At 28.2% G+C, this 24714-nt stretch overlaps 1 protein-coding gene across 1 annotated transcript in view; it reads left to right on the forward strand.

Moving 5' to 3' along the window:
* The first annotated feature begins 680 nt into the window (after positions 1–680).
* LOC142329852 (protein yellow-like) overlaps positions 681–24714 on the forward strand; it is a 127562-nt gene continuing 103528 nt past the window's right edge. Inside the window, exon 1 of the mRNA XM_075374718.1 lies at positions 681–838. The gene's annotated coding sequence lies outside the window, so the exon portion shown is untranslated. The remainder of the gene's footprint in view (positions 839–24714) is intronic.

Consider the following 24714-nt stretch of genomic DNA (forward strand, 5'->3'; position numbering starts at 1 on the left):
TAAAAATACAATAATAGATAAATATATAATGAAGTATTAATAAATAAATAATGTATCCATCACTCCCACAGCCAAGCATATTGATAAGAAAAAATTACGCAGTAACCACAAAAGACTTTTATCACATGTAACTACGACTATTGTGATTCAAGTTATGGTATATCGACCTTTAATGAATAGTTTATACATAAATTTAAATCGATATTTTATATCGTTATAATATTCATCATCTCTAAAAAAATAAAAAATCCCCAACAAGACCAAGAAATTCGAATGGCTCATACAAAAGAATAAATCGTTAACACTAGAATCGAGATTCAACAATGATAAGTTTTTATCAGTAAATTCTAAAAAAAAAATTTAATGAAAAATTCCAGCACGACTTTCTTTAATACTTTTTCGCATAAATATTATTACTAAGATGACGTACATTCTTATCATTATACCATACAATAATAATTATACTGAAGAGGAAAAATAATACTTTTATTACATAGACTAGTAAATCACGATCTATGCAGTAAAACAATAAGAAATTAAGAATGAATAATCGATAATAAAAATACGTATAAAAAAAATTCTATACGTTTACAAACAAGATCCCGAAATTAAACTAGTTAAGAGGAATTTCCCCTGATGATGATGATATTACATTTGTGTTAATAAGAGATTGTTTAAGTAGGGTGGGGGTAAGAAAACTTTGTGGCTGGGAGAAGTATATCTTGACACTGCAAAATAACCGTCAGTTCGCCGCTGATATTCGTGTTGTTTACAATAATTCGTTATTGATTATAGATTTAACTTTTTTCGCGAAACGAAGAACATATATTTTATTGATGTGAGTGATAAACATTTTTTTATGTATATTATACATATAATTCACTGTATTAATTAAAATACATCTTATAGTCATAATTTTTTTTTGTTGCTATTTTTATAATTTATTTTTGTTTCTTTTTTTTCATTCAGCGAATTATTAAACATTATTTTCATTTATTATATGTTATTTATTTCACTATAAATAAATTAGAATACAGTTTCTGCAACATGAAATTCTGTATATACATATTTACGACATAGAAGATAGTATATTATACAAATCCATAACCAGGTGACAAATTAATAATTAAGATAAAAAAGTGACATTCAAATTTTTAAATATAAGTAATTAAAATTATAGTTTAAAAAATTAAATGTGATTCAAAATTATTGAAAAAATTGTATAACTAAATCTGTAACTACATAAAATAAAAAAATGAATAATATTTCGTTCGAATCCACTTTTTATCACTTAAGAAGATTTGATTTCATATATTTATAAAAACAAACTAAATTAACTAATTTTATTCAAAAGTTAAGCAGAGACTACATTTTTTTTTAAATGCAATATTATTTCATAAATTACGAATATTTATATTTATTAAACTAGCTTAAGTTATACTCGTACACCAGTGGTTCCCAAACAATTCTGAGTCGCGGCGCCCTTTTTCAATTAAAATTTTTCCACGGCGCCCTACCCTAAGTAAAAGTATGACTTCTCATAAGTAAGAAATAAAAAATAATAAAACTCGTGCATCTTCATGATTTTTTTTTTTTTTTTTTACTTTATTAACATTAAATTAATAATTATAAATGTCTTGGTTCAATTAATAATGAAACTTTTACAATATTTCGCGGCGCCCCTGTGAAGGGACCGAAGCTCCCCGGGGCACCGCGGCGCACAGTTTGGGAATCACAGTCGTACACTGTAAAAAAAAATAAAAACGAAATATTAAAAAAGAAATATGATAAAAATTAATCTGAAATAAACTAACAAAGAGAAAATTTCAAGTACTGTTGACATGAAATAAATATAAGAAAGTGTAAATGCGGATTTCGATTGTTAAACGATCAACATCAGTATCTACAAAGGAATTAGTAAACATCATAAAAATTTTAAATAATTTTTTTTTTTTAAATAATAATGTAAAAAGAAAACAAATTTATAAAAAAAAAAAAAAACAAATTTCATGAAACACATTAAAAAATTTCATATTACCTGTATTTAGAAAATATATCAATAACAGAAAAATAATAATTTAAAAACTAATTTTATTTTTATATGCCTTTTTTTGCTTATTCACTTTTTTATTAAAAAAATTATGTAATATTAAATTCCTTATTTTTATTTTCTATCCAGATACACACACGAACACGCGCATATATCATAATTGTGGATAACCAAAGTTGAAAGCGAAATTTTAAATGAATACTATTTAAAATGTCAACCTGATTTGGCAGGCTCAAATGTATAGATTTTTATTCCGTTGTGAAAAATTCTTACATAATTTCTATTTTTCTATTTTACTAGAAAACACTTTCACCTGTTATTTTTATCACAGTTTATAATAATAGATAATAAACCTTAAGTAAACGTCCAATAACTGTATATTTAAACCTTTACTCGATTATTTTCCAACCCCCGACCGTAGCGAAGCGAAAAAAGAGGGATATAAGTTTCACCAGTGCGGTTTTCTCGGTACCTAACGCAGCTACAACTTGGTTCTTTAACAGAATTATTTGTCTGTCATGTTCTACCGAAGTTTTTGAACCACAAATTTTATAAAAGTTTTAAATAAATTTTATTTATTTCTTTTCAATTTTTTACTTCATTTTTTAATTTCAGGGATTTGTTAGAATTTTTAATTTTATACTTGTTTAAATTTATTTATTTCTGTTCAGATGACAGGTAAGTTATACGGTGATAGTTAAGTTAAATCACTCTTTAATTACAGTTTCTATGGTCTGAATAGAACTAAAAAAAGTATACTTTCGAAATCATTTAAAAAACGATGAAAATTTGAAATACATTTAAATTTAAACCGTGATTTCAGTAATGTTTTAAATAATTATAGGGTTTCTTACTCTTTAAATCTTAAAAAAAAAAATCGTTATTGTAATAAATTAAATCTGTTAGTATTAAAACTTAATAGTTATATTTTAAGGAAACCATATAAATGAGTTATACTATTTATAAGGTGTTACATTCATTTTTACTGCAGGATACAGATTTTATTTTTAATAATATAAAATTTTCCGAGATTTTGTGTATTAATCTAACAACGATCATAATTATAAGGTGTGAGTCCATAAATTTTTAATTAATAGTTATTCTACTTCAAAACAATAAATTTGTGACGAAAGGAAATATATATATATATATATATATCATAATCTTCTAAACATTATTATAATTTCAAGAGAAATTTTCACAGGAAGCAATTTTTTAATAATTTTGATAAGGTCTTTGACCACGAAACTTTTAGCAACAAATGCGGTTAACCTCATGAAACTACCTACACTATTTCTTCGATTCCTAATAATAATAATAAACATAAAAACGTCATCTGTATATTTCATGTTGTTTACAGCTACTTTTTAACAAGTAGAGATAAAACTAGAAAAATTATATAAACCATAAAAAAAAGCATATTATAAGTTTTATTACAGATTTGTAGGTTAAATTCCTGTTTAGGATTATCTTTAATCCACTGTTATCTTCTACAATCAGTGTATTACGATTTTACAAGAGTTGTTCCCATGGCTAAATAATTAAATTACTTTTAATTAGTGAAGAATGGACGTATTACCGATGTTATTTGGGGTTTGAGGTTCGATTACTTGGGAGAAAAATTAAATTTAACTGCAAATCCCACCATATAAATAGAACAATAACTTTGGTGGTGATTTTGAATTAATGAGAGATCCAATGAATAAATCCAATTTAAATATTCTCTGATGTAACTAATAAGTATATTTATCGCTTACTCCATGCAGTAACATCGACAGCAAGCATGATGATCCACTACATAATTAACAAATATTTCTGATAAAATACATTTAAGGCATACAATATATTAAAAAAAAATCTGTTTAACATTATTTTTATTAATTTTTTTATTAATACAGCATCACTTTTTACTTCCTTGTACGAAGTAAAGGAACTATTGTGATCGCGAAAAATTTCGGTTTTCAGATTTCAACGGAAATATCAATTTTAACCATCCCTGAATTCATTTTTTTATTATTTTCGGCGTGACGTCTGTACGTACGTATGTATCTCGCATAACTCAAAAACGATTAGCCGTAGGATGTTGAAATTTTTTATTTAGGACTGTTGTAACATCTAGTTGTGCACTTCCTCTTTAGACTGCAATGGACTGAACCAAAAGTGCCCAAAAAAAGCCAAAAATCCAAAAAAATTTGATTTTGGACTTTTTTTAACTGAAGTAATAAGCCCTTATTGAAAGCATTTCAACGATATAACATAACTGGTACTTATTTTCATTGGTTCCAGAATTATAGTCATATAAAAGTTTAATTAATGAAATATTTGGATCTTATAAAGGAAGGCACCACATCGGTTCGAATCAGACTCCTCTCCTTTTTTTTTAATTTAAATATATTGATTTATTAATAATTAATTATAAACCTCTATTTGTAAAAAAAATTACGATAAATAATAATTCAATAATAACAATTAAAAAAAGAAAAAATATCAGAAGTTATTAATGAAATAAAATTTAATGTACTTTTCATTTAAAAAAAATGTGTACATGTAATTTAATAGGCGCACAAGGAAGTAATGTGGTGTCCACATCAGATTTTTTTATTAATACAACATCACTTCTTTAAATATAATTCCGGGTTTTGATTTTGGCTGGAATTTAAAAAAAAGAAGAATGTTACGTGAAATATGATGCTTTATTTAAGATACAAATTTTAGAAATTTTACATAGAATATAAATAGTGTGAAGAGAGAAATTTATATTTTTAAAAAACTTCATTCAAAATATATAAAGCGATAAGACAAAGCGTTTCATCTGAATTAAAAAATAATTTATCCAAATTGGTATACGAAAACCGTCTGATCGGAACTTACACACTTAAGGCCACACAGTGACTCCGCGTTCCGCACCGGTGACTCCGCATTCCACACGTAACACACTGTACTGATTAAGTCACCGTAAAAACTATTTTTTTTTATATCAATTATGCAAGTCCCTAAAACGAATAATTCACTTATATACGTTATGGTATTCGTCTGATTGGATTCAAATGCACAAAAGAATCTTTAAAAAAACTGTTACAAACAAATTATATTTTAGTTGTAAATAATAATAATAATAACAACAAACATAAAGATGTATGTATAAATTTTTATTTTAAAAAAAATTATTACAGACATTTAATTTTTAAAACTCAATATTTTATGAAAAGAAACTCTTGATGGAAGTAGCTTTCCTATATGCATTATTCATACAAAAAAGTAATAAAAAAAATGACTGAATAAAAGGTTATAATACTATTCTTTCTTTAACATTTTAATGCTCAAGTGGATTCATCGACTTTTCAAATCGATTTGTATTAATATGCTCATATATACAAATCTTATTAATTCATTGTTATTGGGAATTTTTTTTCTTCACCAGCGCATCCACAGTACATATTGTTTCATCAGCTTGACTGATTAAAAGTTTATTTAAATGCATAAAAGAAGAATTAACTCATTAATATTTTAGTAGCAAATTAAAATTTTTAATAGCATTAAACATTTAATTAGCGTTTTGATTTAAACATTTTATTTATCGACAAGAAAGAATCGTACTTTATATAAGAAACCTCTTACACAAGAAAGAAAATGTACTTTATACAAAAAAGAATCGTATTTTATTTATTGACAAGAAGGAAACGTACTATTTTTCTTTTACATATTTAAATAAAGTTTTAATCAGTTAATTTTTACATCTGATGAAGCAATACACAGTGCGAAAGCGCTGGTGAAGAAAAATTAAAATTTTTAATTAGGCGTAATAAATAATAACATTAATTACTTTCTTGGCCTCATAGCTCTAGAGTTATACAGAAAAAAGGAAAGCATGGTAATGAGTTAAAAAATGGGGCATGAGTTTATTGCATTTTTCGATATTTCATGGCCCACGACCCCCAAAAAACAAAAAAAAAACTGGGAGTATGTACGTACTCCCAGAGTACTGGGAGTATGAGTACTTTGTGCGTACGTATGTTGGTGTGTTTAAGCTTATAAATAGATTTTGATGAAACTTTATAAACCAAATTTGATGATCTTTGGCATAGAAACTCATGTGTATGGAGAAATTTGTTGGTAAAATTTGGGGTTAATATCTGTAGGAGTTGGAGCAGATAGTTTTTTTGGGGCCAATTTTCACAATATTTTGTAAACATAACCCCACTTTATATTAATACCAATATATGCGTACCTTCTTATCTTATCGTGTTGAAAAAAAAATTGCCACCAAATTCTCCACTTCCCTAAAAATCTAAAAAAAAATTATTATTTATTACATATTTTTAACGAATTTTTTGTCATGTCTTCCTAAACTAGGTAGTGTATTGGCACAAAAAAATAATAATATTTTGGGGGCAATATTGCCCCCTAAGCCGATAAGCCAAAGCCGATCAAAGTAAAAAAATATCGATAATTTGAATGTTTTAAACTTTTTTCATGTATCATTATTTTTCCACTACATAAGAATAAATAACCTTTGCTACGAAGGTACAAAAACTTTGTTTTATGATTTTTTCTATTCTGCTGCTACAATGAACATTATACAGAATTTCTTACAAATAAACATTTCGATAATCACTTTTCTACAGTTAATGGTCTTTTCATTTTTAAAAAAATCGTCACGTCATTTACAATTCAATTAAGTATTAGTTCCGATTCAAACTTAGAGCATTTCAAAAGTAAGCCGAGGGTCCACCTAATAACTCTTGATTACAAAACGGTGTTCTACCATTTTATTCCTTAAATGTCATTTTAGCAAAAACGATTAAAAAATTAACGGTATTTGATCTTCATAAAATTATTAAAAAAAGGTATCTTTTTAAATTATTAATTTTCTTTTCGATAAATCTGGTAACGAAAAAATGTATATTTCCAGTTATTTGTATTTTATCTTTGTTAAAGATAGGATACGTTGCAACTATGTCAACGTAACCATGAAAAGACAAAATAAATATTGATTTTGAAACAAGAAGAAGTAAAAAAGAGAACAGAAATAGGAATCAGAGTAAGAGAATTAAAAAAAAATTAGAATAAGAGGAGTTATAAAAACCATATAATGGTTTTAGAATGTTTCTGATGGGATCCTCTATTCTAGCTCTTGCGGGCTAGAATGCTTCACGAATTTTAATAATAACGAATGAACCACTGAAAGTAAGATTATAAAGATCAAATTATTTTGGTGGTAATATTCGGATATGTTCAGTAACAAATCTTTTTATATACCATTTAGAAAATACGCAGCGTTTAACCGACGAACAGTATTCATTAAACCGTTCTGCATAAATGACTATAATTTATCGGCTGCACAGCGGTTATTTCGGCGCAACATTAATAGTTATCGCAACAGCTCGTACCAATAAATCCAATGGATAATTTTGAAGAAACTGATCAGAAAATAATAAGAAGCTCTCGATAAACGAAGGAATATAACGTACACTCGAAAACATAGGCCCCAAAACAAGAGGTTTCATAGCTCAATGCTACCAAGCCTTACACAATCTCCCTGTCCTCAAAGTCCTAATCGGCATATCGAAAACCAATGTCCAAAGGGTTTTTCATTATAAATATTTACACTACATCCGTACAAAGTACAAGTAATTCAGGGGTAAAATGACGCTGATCAAGTTAATTATACGAAGTTTTGCAACCAAATTTATGAATTTTATAAATATTAAAGAAGAAATGTGATTTCCAATTATGTGGATATAAGAGTAATCAAAACTTCCGGTAACGGGTCACAAGCAACCCTAATTAACTCCTAAACATTACTAAAATCACCAATCACATCCTTTGAAATAACCGGTCCATATCCTTTGAGGATAATAAAGAGAATGTTACTATCACGCCAAAACGATACGCTCAAATAAATGAAGAATTTTTATCTCTTCAAACAGCGAAATTCCTGGAATCAAACCAGAATCCTGATTTCAGCAGGATGGGGTGATAACTTATACAGCTAGGCTATAAATGAATAACCCACCGGGTTGGTCTAGTGGTGAACGCGTCTTCCCAAATCAGTTGATTTGGAAGTCGAGAGTTCCAGCGTTCAAGTCCTGGTAGTTATTTTTACACGGATTTGAATTCTAGATCGTGGATACCGATGTTCTTTGGTGTTTGGGTTTCAATTAACCACATATCCCAGGAATGATCGAACTGAGACTGTACAAGACTATACTTCATTTACACTCATACATATCATCCTCATTCATCCTCTGAAGTATTATCTTAAAGGTAATTACCGGAGGAAACAGGAAAAAGAAAGAAAGAAAGGCTATAAATGAATGATGTTACATGATTGTTTCCCGATTACAGTTAACTCCAGATGGTGTGATCTTATTTAGTTCGAAACTCTGCCAGATTTTATAGCATACGATTTTTTTTCATGTGAGGCTAAATGGAGAGTGAGCTATTCAGTGATCCAACTCTACAGGACGTTGAAGATGTCAATGAAAAGCTCGTCACGAAATTGATGGCTAAAATAGTAATAAAAATAGACGTAATTTCTAGAAATAGAAGTATACAACGTAAATGTAATACGTAAATGGAAAATACGTCTATGTACTGTGGTGAAAAACAAAAAACTGCTACTTTAAATATCTGCGGAATGAAATGGGATCACCAGCTTGATAATGTACTGTTCAGAACTCTGAACTGTAGAGTGCTTTAAGGTACAATAGAATTCTATTAAATAAGGTGGCAATTTGTAGTAATACTTATTTTTTAGATGTATAAATTAAAAAATTATAAAACTTTTAAAATCGTTTATTTATATTAATATGTATTTAATAAGAGAACTTCGGCTAATTTTCTTAAAGAAAATTTGACACACACACACACATATATAAAATTGTATATTTTAACTAGACTTTAATACTAATTTATGTTATATTTTATTTATTTATTTTTTGTTGTATACATTATTTTGAAATCATACCGAAACGAAACCTTTTGTTATGCTCTTTGTAATCACATTATATTCGTAAAATTTAGGCTCCAATGGACTGTTATTTCTATCGGTCGGCTAACACACCTTCTTAAAAAATGTAAAAAAAAATTTGACGCAGTAAAATATTTATCATTAGAAATAATTTTTTTTAATTTCAACTACATTTTTTGTATATTAGAAAAATTAGATGTTTATTATAAATCTAATACTAAAACTTATTAGTTCACAATTGGAAATAAATTTAGCATAAGAAAAGATGTATAAATTCAAGTAAATTATAAATTTACAAAGATCCAAGACCACAAAACCAAAATCATTCACTTACAATACCATAAAGATCGAACAGCAATAAAAAAATTTGTAAAATTGGAACCATTTAAATTAATAATGATAAAAGTGACGTAATTTGAACGAAAAAAGCTGACAACACAGATGTTTTTGATGCACGGCTTACACACACGTACCCACACAACTTAATTTAAAATATTTATAATTTTATTGAAATATCATATTTTTTCGTTTATTTAATTCAATGATCCTTACTAAGCGCGCGACGGTTGCCACTTATTAAACTAATGTAATTTCACAACTTATATAGAAAAAATTTCGCTTGTACGGTCGGCAGACTGATACAGCAGCGAGGTTCAACGCACTAAGTACCGCGTCAACCGGGTGATCGAATTCGATACCCAGCCAGACCGAGTTACTTTGTTACACTTTAAATATTATTAATTTATTTAATTCTACCGCTCACCTGTGACGTCACAACATAGTGGACGACTAAAACAACATTTTTGGGGGTGAGGGTGCGATTTTGCAAAAATATTTTTTTGCAAATATTTTTTACATGTTAACAAATGTTCCTGACAGAAATATGAACTTAATTAGATGAAATCTCGAGATACTGTGGTTGACCTTGCTGTAGAGCCTCACCTCCTTGACGTTTTAAGTTAAAGATTTAATGGCATTAATGGTCAATATACAGAAATAATCTGACCAAATCAGATAAAAATCGATCTAGTAGTTCTGGAGATGTGATTTAGAGGCCAACACAGAACCCACGTACATACGAACATTAAAATCAGGAAAATTTCCATCCGGTTTTTTTGGGTTCCTTAAGGTGTCAAAACGTTCTCGTTGTTACGGAAGACAGTTGCCACTTGGTAAGTACTGAGCTGGTAAATTCTTTGTTATGAGTTTGTATATGAGATGTGTATGTGATTGTTTACTCTTGGTGTTGGTTATTGTGGTTGCGTGAGTTATATTGCGTGAGTGTATGTTACCTAAGTGTTCACATAAAAAAAATTCCTGTGTTGCGTGTGTTTTTTCCTTGTTGTGATGTGTGAGTGATTTGCTACTGCTTGTATGGTGTTATCCTCGGTGTTGCAAGAGTTCCCAGGAGGGACGGAAACCCAGGGGTGGAGGTTTAGTTGGTAATGAGCAGAAACACATACGCATTTAATAACACCTTGCGGAACCTGTTAACGAGTCCGTCACTGATTCGGCGCCCGTAAATGGGGTTCCTCCACTTCTATAAGAAAAAACAAAAGTGTCAAAACATAATTATCAGGTGAAAACCGCATATGCTCAAATTGGACCGATTGCAATACTTTACCTTATATAGCTATAGCGCTATCTAGAAGGAAAAGTAAAAAACTAAAAATAAACAGAATAAGTGTATAGAAGACAAAAAATTATCACATGAAAAAATATAATAATTCTGTAAACAAAACAACCAATAAGAAAAAAAAATATATATAACAGATTATCGAAAGCATCCTACCCGAATAGATAATTATAACAAATAGGATGATAAAATTAATAACCAACCACACGAAAAAAAATAGCAAATTATAGTCGAGCTTTATTAAATTATATACAAAATTATCAAAAATGTAAATTAATTAAAAAATATTTAATCCGCCGATCTCTGTGGAGGAGTGGTAACGTCTCGGCCTTTCATCCGGAGATACCGGGTTCGAATCTCGGTCAGGCATGGTATTTTTATACGCTACATACCCCATCCACAAGCTTCAAAGCTTATTTGGGGATATCATCACGCAAAAAAAAAGTTGTCCTTTTATCATCCTGTTGGATAAATAACTTTATTCAACAGGGAAGTCAGAATGGTTTATCTGAGTAGAAACAATTCTAGCAGAAATTAGGCATAACAAAAACCCTTTGTGTGCTACGCTGCCTATCTGGGAATATGAACAAAAACGGGATTTAACAGAGTAAAATAATAATAATAATGTGAATTTAATTCTGATATCTTTAAAATTAACAAAATAAATCATCTTTTATCTAGTACTACATAATAATACATTTGTTGGCCAAGCTTAGTGAATATAAAAACCCAAATAAACTATTTTTTTACTTTAAAAAAATATTACAAGAAAACAGCATTGTGACTTCTAAAGAGAAAATTCTCTAGCCTGGAAATAATTATAACTTTATAAACGTTTAATTTTTTTTTACTAATTGTGTTAATTTTATTTTTAATCGAAATTATCCACATAAAATCTTATGACAATGAATTCGATCTTATCACAAAAATTAAAATATTTTTAAAAATTGTAAAATCAATATTCAAATGATATTTTTAATAATTTAATTTATAATGTGTTTTTTTATACAATTTCTTAAAACTTTGTAACACAACCAGTAAAAGGAATAAATCAAAATTATAATATGATGTGAAACATGATAAGAAAAAAAAATCACTAAGTGACTCCCACGAGAAATAAAACATACATTAGCTTAGTTTTAAAATTAAAATGATTTTTTTTAAATATCCCTACTTCATTTTGTTACAATTAATTTATCAAATAAGCTTAAAGCGTATAGAAGTAATATATTTGTAGTATACGAAAAAATGACCAACCTGACTGGAATTCAAATCCAGAATGGATATTTTTTTGAAAAAAACCAAAAAAACTGGGATCCACTCGTTTAATCTAGACGCATTTATATACCATTAATTTCAATTTTAATGACAAATTAGATCATTTACTAACTAATAAGTTATTTTCATATATTACACAAAAATAAGTCTAATAAATTAACTGGTTTTGACAAAAAGGTGTTTGAAATGTTACTTACAACTGTAAAATAAAATGCATACCATTAAATTTCAATAATATTTCGCAAGAACATTATAAACGATATAAAACAACTTTCCATTAAGAAGACGTGTTAAAAAAAAATTACTTTACTAAATATACGTAACCTACCACAGTATTTTATCGGGAATAACTCAAAAATACGAAGTAGAGAATTAATTACGGCAATATTTTATTAAAAGTAACCCTTAACTTATCACAGATTTATGTTTTATTAGAACAAAAAATGTTAAAAAGTGCCCAATAATCAGCAATAATAATAGAAGAAATTGTTAATGAATCGCAAATGTTTTAAAGAAACAGAATAACATACTAAAGTAATAAATAATTAAATTAGAATAAATCATTATAAATTCTAAATGATAATACTAACAGGTGTTTCAATTTTGAAAAGAAGAAAAGGAGGAAAATAAAAGCACCTATATCATTCTAAAGAACAACAACAATAATAATACTTTTATTCAGTAAATGCCAACTGTTAGTTAATAATCATTTGTAATTTTAATCATTATGAATATTATTTACAAAAGAAAAAAAAAGATTACTAAACTTATTAATCTTTGTAATAAAGATCTAAAATAAATAAAATTTCTCAAATTCTTAATACAAAAATTAATTTACAAATTAAAAAAAGAATATGTAAGATTATTCATTATACAGTTGTTGGCTTAGGCATAAAAGTACACCAGTAGAAATCTATAAAAAAAGGGCATGGTGCGTTGGTTTGTTTGTTGTGTGTGCTCACATATTTATTTTGAAAGCCTTTCAAAATGCCTTTTGAACGTATTTCAACCATTCTGTATGGCTTAACACTTGTTTTCATATTTAAATTATACGGTTAATACTATTACTATCTGGCTTGGTTAATTCTTAAGAGCTCTACGGCTTTGTTTTCTCGTTAACGGAATTTCCCTTATTTTTGGTACGCCCTGAAGTTAGATATTTTTTTGCAATATATAGTTTAAGAATGGAATGTTTGAGACTGCAAAAATATATATTGACTGGAGGTAGTACCTATTTTTATTTTGTAACCCTCATAATCATCGAATACAGTTTTTTTTTTTTTGGAAGTGTTCTTAATTTTTAACAGTTCAAAGTCGTTCATAAACTACAAAACTAATCTTTTATAAGTTACTGCTTGGGCGGTTAGCCTTAGTTGTTAAAACAAATAAATATTTTAAAAATTAATACAACTACTCAAATTAATACGACGACGGTAAAGCATTCAATCGTTTTTTAATGAATCTGCTGATGTGTACAAGAACGATGAAACTCGTAGGACTACTTTTAAACGTTCTGACTATTTTGATAAATACCTAAACTTACTTTTTGTTAATATTAAGCAATATTTAGTATGAATACTTTATCAGATATCATACCTTCGGGGCGCGAAGAGTAACATATATGCGATTGAAATGAGAGATTATCGATTCGATTCCCGATCAACTAGAAATAATTTAAATAATGTAAAACTATCGTCGATATCAATCAGGTCTAGCATCCGTTAATACATTAAAGAATAAACATATAAAACCTAAACCTTTCCAAGTGTTGTTAACATGATTTCCGTCATTCTTGCGTGATATGCAAACATACAGACATAAATCAATATAATTTACTTGAACTTTACATGAAACGCGAAGATATAATGAAAAAGGAAGTTGAATTCTGAGAAATATGCAAAAATAACTTCATTTTTTATGCTTATAATATCATGACGGATTATGCAACCGCAATTACCAATGCCACACATGATTATCTCGTTGTAAATATGAACTGCATACAATTTTTAAAATAATAATACTGATGTATTATTAATAATACATTATTTTCAACATTTCGTTTTAAAACACATTATTTACAAAAAATAATTACAACATATAATTCACAGCGTATAGTAAGCACACATTCTGCAGCTTAATTTAAATATCGTCAACTGGAAAGTTAGTGTTAAGATAAAAAAAAATCTGATGTGGACACCGCATGAATTCCTTGTACGCCTATTAAATTATGTAATTTAATAGGCGCACACACATTTTTTTGCTCCACTTCATTTGAAAGTGAGATACGATCCTCCGATTCTTTATAAAGTGGAAAATTGTTAAAATATTAGTTTTTATTAACATCAAATTAATTAATTTATTAACGATTATTAATTCAACAATCTTACCTAAAATAATAGGTTAAAGTTCCTTTATTACTCTTTAAATAAATGTAAGTCTTATATCTAACTAATACTATGTTTTTAAATTATTATGATGTAACCATCAACAAAATGAAAACAAAAACGAATAATCAGATGTTTCACCAAATCTGATATGAACACCACATGACTTCCTTGTAAGCCTACTAAATTACACAGTTTTAAAAGTACGTAAAATTTTATTTAGTTAATAACTTCTGTTTTGTTTTTTTTTTCATATTTTTCTTTTATGTTATTATTGAATTATTATTTATTGTAATTTTATTTTTACAATCACAGGTTAATAATTATTAATAAATCAATAAGTTTAAATTAAAAAAAAAAAAGAAATGAAGTCGGATTTGAATCGACGTGCTTTCTCCTTGTAGGATTCAAATATTTCATTAATTAAAATTTTATTTAGCTAAAATTCTGAAACCAATAAAAATAAGTACCACTTATGATATATCGTTGAAAAGTTCTCAATTTACTGCACTTAATAAAAAGTCCAAAATCCAGATTTTTTTTGGATTTTGGGCTTTTTTGTACATTTTTGGTGAAGTCGATTGCAATCAGAAGGGGAGGTGTACAACTAGATGTTACAACAGTCCTAAATCCAAAATTTCAACATTCTACTGCTAATCGTTTTTGAGTTATGCGAGATACGTACGTACGTATGTACAAACGTCACGCCGAAACTAGTCAAAATGAATTCAGGGATGGTCAAAATGGATATTTCCATTGAATTATGAAAACCGAAATTTATACTTCCTTTACTTCGTACAAGTAAGTATAAAATAATACATACTATCAGCGAAACAGAATAATGAAAAGAAAAAAAATATATTTATAAATATATAATTGATATCATTATTATTGCAAAAATTATCATGCAACAATGATCTTAATAATGAAGAAACAACTCCCTTAAGTAAAAAAAAAAGAATTAAATTTATTATGAAGAACGCAATTCAATTTAAAAACCAAACAAAAATTGACAAAATTAGAATAAACTCCAAAAAAAGTATGATGATATGTTGTAAAAGTAAATTTACAAATTCGTATTAACATAATTCATTACCATAACACAATTTAACTTGGAATTGAGTACATAAGAAATTAAGTGATTATATTTATATTTAATTTGCCAATTTAGTTTAATCATTCGACGATAATATCTTCAATAAACTCAAGTTCATCCACCTTAACCTGAAACAACCGGAACTCAGGTGGAAAGTAATTCGGAACATTGACATCGATGTTGAAGCCAAATAGGTGAATTATTGCTACACCATCACCATACATAACAATATAATAATTTTCAGTTGAAGTTCTAAGCAGTTAATAACTGAACTCCCGAACCCCAGTCATTCCCGTTCAAAAAATCTATAAATAAATCATCCGATAACTTCAATTGAGCAGCAAATCCACCATTCGGCAATGACACGGCATAGATCAACAAAATGAAAAAAATCTTCTTGCTATTTTGTATTGCATACGGAACAGGGTAAATTTATATCCCTAACCCACGGCTTACATCGATTAGCCCACCACACCTTCCTTTCATAATCCATTTAATGGACGAAAATTGATTTACCTACGTAAAATAATTATTTCCCTTTGGATTCGGAATCATTCGAAATCAAAACCGGACTCAGATAGGAGGATAGAATATCATTAATAATCTTTATAACTAGAATATGGAACGTAGAAAATTATAATATAAGACCGATAATCTAACAGAGATGGAATTAAAACCGATTGTTTCGCTTTCCCAAATGACCAAATGAAATTCTCTCATAAAATATGCAATCAGCAAGATCACAAATCCACAATTTACATTTAACATCTGACAAAACAGGACTAAAAATATCAGACTAGAAGAGAAGAATAATGACAAAAATATTAAAAAACGGGAAAAATACATACAAACAGTAATAGGAAAAATAGAAATAGTCAAAGAATTCAGATATCTATCTAGATGAAAAATTTGCAATACAAGATATGATATTTAAAAGTAGAAAAATCTTACGGAATAATAAAAAAATACATACAATTAAACAAACTTATCAAAAAATATGAAAATCAGAAATTATAAGACCAAACAATTTAAATGCGCTTGAATGCTTGAACATGAATGCAAATATGGAATATATAGAAAAAAAGGAAGAGAAAATAATTAGAAAAATATTAGATCTCCTAAAAGAATAAAAATATTTAAAGTTAGAAAAAACAGTGAAATAGATCAAAATATAGAAAAAATAACTGACGCAATGAAAAAAATGAAGATTGTTGATATTCTTTGCGAATATTTTCGGAATTAGTAAAAACAGTTTAACTAAGGAAATTTTATATTTCTTCTATAATAGAAAAACATTAATATACTGGATAAAACAAGTATAAAAATTTAAATTTTTTAAATATAACTGACAATCGTATTAAATATAAAGATACCCTTAAAATCAAAATTATGATATTAAGAGGATTTCCAAAGAAAAAACACCAGGAAAGAAAACCCAAAAATAAATGGTCAAAAGAACGCAAAGAATAACATGCGGATAGAATGAAAATTTACTAGGAAGCGGGAAAACAACAAAGAAAAAAATATGGCGGATGTAAGAACGTGGTCCAAATGTAATCAAAATAAAAAAAAAAATATTTCAACAAACGTAATAGTAAAAGGAAAAATTATTAATTCTTCCAAAAACACTGATTTTTGAAGCAGACGATTGGTTTTAAATTATAATCGATTCAAAAATTCGATACTTATAAGAGGACTATATTATTTTTTTCTTTTACTATAAGGTTTGATTAAAAAAATTGAATTCTATATAAAAACAGTTCTATTAGTTACAGAATAATTTACTTAATATAAATTCTTCATTTTAAACGAAAATGATGCCCATTAAACCAATATAATTATATCAGGGATACAAAATATAAGAAATTATAAAAAAGCACGCATTTTGTCATTCATCGAACGAAATAAAAAAATAATACTCTAATAAAATTATAATTAAAACTTATTATACAATTGAATCATATCAATAGTAACAAATAACATTAAAGAAACATAAATTCACCAGAAAAAATTTAAAATTTACAAAAAAAAAGTAAATAATAGCAAAATTAATTTAAACAAAACAAAAAATTGATTACCTTATTTGGAAAATTCGTTTGAATAACATTCTATTTAGAATATCTACATGCGAAATAAAATCCTTCCTGCTACTTCCTGTAAAATAAATCATATTTATTTAAAATTTATTTAAATTATCGTCATTGAAAAAAAAAATTTCTTTATGCTTATAAACATTTATTTTAAATCAAGAACGATAAAACCTGTGTAAATATAAAAAAGAAATCTGACAACAAAGTTGTAATACTTTCCTGGCATTGGTTATTTATTTTTAAATAATGAAAAATAATTATAAATGAAAAAGGTTACCTAAGATTTCTTTTTTTTCCGGGGGAGTGATTTATGATGAAGTTTTGTTGTAAAATTATCATTAAATAAAATAAAATTTTTTTTAAATTCAAAAAATCTGTATTTTGTTATTTTTTCTGCTCCCCCACCTCCAAAATCTCCTTCCAAGATTTTTTCGATTTTTCTACGTTGACTATGTTAAATAGAAGAAACTAAAAATAAATCCACTAAAAAACGTACAACCAATAAAACGATACCTATAATTTCAACTTTTTTGCGGGTGAGGAGTGAATTATAATATTTTATTGTAATACTTTTACCAAAGTTTATTATTTAAACTTTCATTACTATTAAAATTTTTTTAAAAATCTATATTTTTAAACTTAGATCGGCTCCTCCATCTACATTACTACTCCCAAAGCAGTTTATTTTTTGGATTTCTTGCACTATTCCTATGCTTAGGAAGACATTAAAAAAATTCGGTTAAAAATATATAATAAATAAAAAGTTAATTTTTTTTATTTTTGGGGAAGGGGAAAACCCATTAAACTTATATTATTTAATTTTTACATCATAAGAAATATTTGATTTGAAATATATTTGAGAAAAAGAAACGGGAAATTATAATTTAAAAATTATATAACGATAAAAAAAAATATATGTATGTATTATAATAATAATGCATCGTATTTTAACAACGAAAAATTAATCTCATAAAAATAAATCATCTCAAATGAAAGAAATATTCTAAACTTTTTTTTTTGTTATGAATGTACGCATGTAATGGAGGCTTAATGTAAAGCAAGGTATTATTTTTGGAACAGAACGGAACGCAAGAATGGCGGGAGTTTCAATATTTCTCCCTACAGATCGTATAGCCTGGACAATGTCCCTTGCTGCTGTATATTTCTATTTTCGGGTGGGTTTCATGGGTTATTTAGTGGCGGTTATAAATTATAAGTTTTATTTATGGGCGAATTTGGTAATTTGCGTTCCTATCCGTATGGATCAGCGTGAAAATTTATTTACTGGGTCTGACCTTGGGAGACTATGCTATTGAGCCTAATACTCCCGTTGTGATTCCCCTTCAGTCCATCCGCTGAAGTCCTTTTGGTAGCAGCACCTTATGGGCTAGCAGGAATACGCCTACCGGAGCCCTAGTTATTTGAAGGGAGCAATGCGCCCCCTTCCCAGAAGGAAGTCGCATATGCTGACTTAATTAAACGGTGGTCTCCTCGTGGGACGGTGTGGGGTATTGTCTAGGTTTTTATAGTTTGAACAAAATTTAATTGTGAAAACGGTCACTTTAGTGAAAATTTTTGCGAGGTTTCCATTTATAGGTTACGCGATATAGAGGCTAATAAGCCTGGTTTGCCATTTTTTGACTCGTACCGCCTCTTCACGGTGGTTCGTTTAACACGGCATGAGGCCGTTTTCTTACACGCTGTGTAGTAGGGTCCTCTCGGCAGATGTCCCGGAGATGGCCGCGTTCGGACACAGCCGTTCTCCCGAACAGTCTGCATGCCTGCGCCGCCGCCACCTCGGATAAGGTGTGTAGTCCCGCATCGCAGCGAAGAGTGATGTTTCTGACGAGCCACGGTGCACCAAATATCGTCCGCAACGCAATGTTTTGGACGGCTTTTAATTTCTTTTGAAACGTGGAGTTCAACAAAACTCCCCATGGCGGATAAGCATATGTTAGAATCGGCAGGACGTATAGTCGAAAACTGAGCAGTTTGGTTGCCAGAGGATATGGGCTGGCGCTGTTCAGTAGTGGGGATAGTGAGGCCATGACGGCCTTTGTATTTAGGTCACATATTTAAGATGTTCTCCTAAGGTAAGCCGTTTATCCAGGACTACTCCCAGGTACTTGACTGTTTTCCCAAAGGAGATTTTCTCTCCTGAGATTTCCAGCTGCCTGACTGGAGCACGTCTCTTCTATGTGAAGTACTGTTTTTAAAATTTTAAGAAAATTGGTCTCAAATAATTATCAATCCTTTTCCCTGGATATATTTACCCCAAAAATTTTCCAACAAATTCCCCCATTTACACGAGTCTCTGTACAAAATTTCATCAAAATCCGTTTATACAATCAAAACGTTATTAAGCTTCAAACACGCCAACTCATGTACATACGTACTTACATAAGAATATTACCCCCAATATTTTTTATTTTTAAGCTCCCTGGGTCATGAGATATTAAGAAATGGTAAAAAGCCCAATCCCCTTTTTTGACTGATTACCATACTTTTCTTCTGGCAGCATAGATCTACAACTATGATTGAAAAAAAACATATGTCATCTTATAACAACGAAAAATTAAATTTCATAAAAATAAATTATCTCAAATGAAAGAAAATATTCTAAACATAATCAAAGAATAACAAAAAATAAATAACGAAAAAATGAAATATTTATAATTAAAAGTAAGTCAATAAATCAGTAGGTGTTCAGTGCATTCCAATCTTTAAAGATCTATTTTCCTAACACACTTTCTGTAATAACGGAAACGAAGAAACGATTTTAATTTTGTTTATTATTTTTAAAAACGAATACTACAGACAACGCTCTATTTAATTAATAAAAAAAGATAAAAAATATATATAAATAATTAAGCGTAACAATTTCACCTTGTTAAAGTTTTTAACTTTAAAAAAATTCTCTGAACAAAAACTTTAATAAAAAATTGTAATTATAAAAGAAAATATCTTAATAATACAGTACAGTAATTTACAAACAAATCGAAACAACTGTAATTAACACATTTTAAATTGTAAATAATAATATACATAACATTAGAACTTTATGTAGGCTAATTGTTTTAATTAATGATAAATTTTGCGCGAGTGAGGATACGTTTTTCTTATAAAAAAAAAAAACATATATTAGAAATGGAAAGTAGAATAAATAAATTCAAAACCATATCTTGTCGTATAATAAGGAGAAATTTTAATTGTAATGTACCGCAAGAATTCAGAAAGAAAGTTTAAAAAATACTTAATTGCATTTCGTATCAGTACTATTTAAACAAAGGTTTTAAACAGATTACAAAACCTACAAAATTTATCCCAGCGTAATATTAAATTTTATTATGACTTCCAGACTGGAAAGATTACGCTTTTGAGTTTATATAAACACGGAAAGTTAAAAACTAATTAGTCTTCCTAAATTATTTACGAATTATGATAAGTTCAAAGTCATCGAAATTTTGAAGATATGTAAAAAATAAATATTACATCTGTAAACTTTAAACAATAGCGTCTACATCGTACCTTCCCTAAATAATAAAACATAGATTGATTTTCAACTTTTCTATAAAATATAAAACCCCGATTGCAAAGAAAATGCTATTTGACAATTTGTACATATATATCTGGCAATTTCCACGGGTACAACTGTACCGATCTTCATGAATAAATATCAAATTCTTTCTATAAATCTTGAGGGTAATACCAAAAGGGAGTCATTCGTATTATTCCCAACCAAAAAAATCTGAAATGGACACCACATGACTTCCTTGTACGCCTATTAAATTACGTATACACACTTTCTTTACAATCAGAGGTTAATAATTATTAATAAACCAATATATTTAAATTATTAAAAAAAAGAAGTGGTTTCGGAGGTTAGAAAAAACAAAAAAAAACGAATACTTAGTTGTGTGGTTTCAGTGTTACTATTTGTGATTTTTTTTCTTTGATTTTACATAGCAAAGAACGCTAAATGACCAAAAAACGATTGTTTGATCATATATATGTAAAAAATAACCTAACAAAGGATTTTTTGGTCATTATGTAAGGATATTATTTTCTGTGTATTTGGTTATTTCGACTTTTTGTGTTTGCATAGTCTTAAGTCTATCTGGGGTATAAGAAAGTTGGGTGTTTTAATTTATTTACTCTAAGTCATCCTTCTTGGTGGCTTTTCTTTTTGTTTTGGTGTTTTTCTTAATAAAGTACAGATGTTTTAGCTGTTAAATATAATTCAAAGAAATTTGTTACTTAATCAGTTGTGATTTTGTTTACATTGGCAACGGCCATAGGGGCTCTTTGTGATTGGTCGTTGTGTTTGACAGCGGCCATCTTGCATTGATCTGATTGGTTTTCCTTTGTTTACATTTCCATCTGATTTATTAGCCTCTTATTTATTAAAAAACTGTACAAATTAAAAATAGATAGATAGATAGATTAAAAATAGATGAAAACAATCTTTGATCTGGGTTATATATCGTGCTAAAATTTGAGCTCAATCGGTGCAGAACATTTTGAGTTTTTGAAGCCGTACACAAACGAACTTAACATTTTTATATATATAGATTATTAACCTCTAATTGCAAAAAGAACGTTTTTACGATAAGTAATAATTCAATAATACCAATACAAAAAAAAAAATTAAATATGAAAAAATATTAGAAGTTATTAATGAAACAAAATTTTATTTACTTTTCATTTAAAAAAATGTATGTATGCAATTTAATAGACGTACAAGGAAGTCACGTAGTGTCGACATAAGACTTTTTTTTGTTTCATGTTACCCACAGTTATTACGATCATATATCTACATAAATTTCCTGAATTACTAGGATATACCTTTATAATCCTTTTTATTTTATAATACTTTTTTTATATCAAGTATATTATGTAAACTACACTTCGTTATACGTTATAATATTAATTTCATGCTTATTAATTATAGTAATTAAGTTACAGTTTGTTAACCAGGTATTCCAATATTTTTTCTTTTTAAAAAATTCTGATTTACATTATTTGTTTTTATCTTATCTAAGTTATTATTTTAGTGTAATATAAGCTGGCTTCGGTCAATTCCTTCCGCCGTTACCTGATTTCCTATTTCAAACCGGTCAATTGTGCCCCCATTACTGTTAACAGTAAGATCTGTTCAACTCTCTCCCACCCACCGCTTCTTGTTGTGTTTATCTTTTTCGGAATCTGTCTTTCATTTAGTTGTTAGTAATCATTGACAGCCGGCCTCCGTGGCGCGAATGGTAGCGTCTCGGCCTTTCATCTGGAGGTCCCGGGTTCGATTCCCGGTCAGGCATGGCATTTTCACACGAAAAAAATTGCTGTTTCATGAAATATAAATGGATAAATGAAAAGGAAATTATATCTTTGGAAACAAATGAAGAGATTCACCAGAAAAAGCTGTTCTCGAATACTGTTTGTAGAGCTATCTGCATGAAATTCTTACAAGTAAAGTAAGATAGAAGATTGACAAAATATTTATAAGTAGACAAACAGCAGCAAAAATTAAATACATAGAAATTTAAAAAATATGACGTGGTCATCGCATGACTTCCTTGTATGTCTATTAAATTACATATTCACATTTTTTAAAATTAAAAGTACATAAAATTTTATTTCGTTAATAACTTCTGATATTTTTCTTTTTTTTTGTTGATTTATTGCTATTACTGAATTATTATTTATTGTACCTTTTTTTTACAATCAGAGGTTAATAATTATTAACCAAATCAATATATTTAAATTCAAAAAAAGTTAAAAAAAGGAGATAACTTGGATTCGAACCGATGTGCCTCCCCTTAGTGCGATCCAAATATTTCATTAATTAAAATTTTATTTGGCTATAACTCTGGAACCAATGAAAATAAGTACCATTTATCATATATCGTTGAAAAGCACTCAATGAGGGCTGATTACTGCAGTTAATAAAAAGTCAATAATCCAATTTTTTTTTGGATTTTGAGCTTTTGGTCCAGTCGATTGCAATCAAAAGGGGAGATGCACAACTAGATGTTACAACAGTTCTAAATCCAAAATTTCAACCGTTTAATCGTTTAATTTTAATTGTTTTTGAGTTATGCAGCATACATACGTACGTACGTATGTACAGACGTCCTACCGAAACTAACATATTATATTAAATCACTGGCAACATTTATATGGACGTTGGGTTTCCGTTCGACTGAAAAATAAAGTTATAAGTTGCGTTCCACATAGTTAATTTCACCCGGTCATCTCCGTCCCTCGTAGGTATTATACCTTGATATTCCGAAAAATTTATAGTTATATAACTATAGATACTAGTGTTTCTTACCCTAATCGTTCATCGTTTGTGGTTTTAGAATCCCACTAAAAAGCAAAAACAAATTTTACAATTATTAGTGATCATCAGTTTTAGATATAAGTATCCTTTGAAAGGAATTACAAAAGGTGTTTTGTCTAGCCACTTAAAATAGTTTTGTCAATTTCCTGTGCAACTTTCATTTTTATTTATTTTTTACTTCCTTGTACAAAGTAAAAGAAGTAATGTGATCGCGAAGAATTTCGGTTTTCAGATTTCAACGGAAATATCCATTTTGACCCTGAATCCATTTCAACTAGTTTCGACGTAACGTCTGTATGTACATCTGTCATAATTCAAAAACGATTAGCCGCAGGAAGTTGAAATTCTGGATATACGATTGTTGTAACATCTAGTTGTGCACCTTCCCTTTTGATTGCAATCGACTGGAACAAAGGTGTCAAATAAAGGCCAAGATCCAAAAGAATTTGGATTTTGGACTTTTTCTTAACTGCAGTAATATGTCCTCATTTAGAGTTTTCAACGATATATCATAAGTGATACTTATTTTCATTGGTTCCAGAGTTATATACCAAATGAAATTTTAATTAATGAAATATTTGGATCTTACAAGGGGAAGGCAGATCGGTTCAAATCCAAGTTATCTCCTTTTTTTAACTTTTTTTGAATTTAAATGTATTGATTAGTTAATAATTATTAACCTCTGATTGTAAAATAAAAGTACAATAAATAATAATTCAGTAATAGCAATAAATCAACAAAAAAAAAGAAAAATATCAGAAGTTATTAACGAAATAAAATTTTATGTACTTTTAATTTTAAAAAATGTGAATATGTAATTTAATAGACATACAAGGAAGTCATGCGATGACCACGTCATATTTTTTT

The sequence above is a fragment of the Lycorma delicatula genome, chromosome 9 (assembly GCF_047948215.1).
Source record: "Lycorma delicatula isolate Av1 chromosome 9, ASM4794821v1, whole genome shotgun sequence".
Lineage (NCBI taxonomy): Eukaryota > Metazoa > Arthropoda > Insecta > Hemiptera > Fulgoridae > Lycorma > Lycorma delicatula.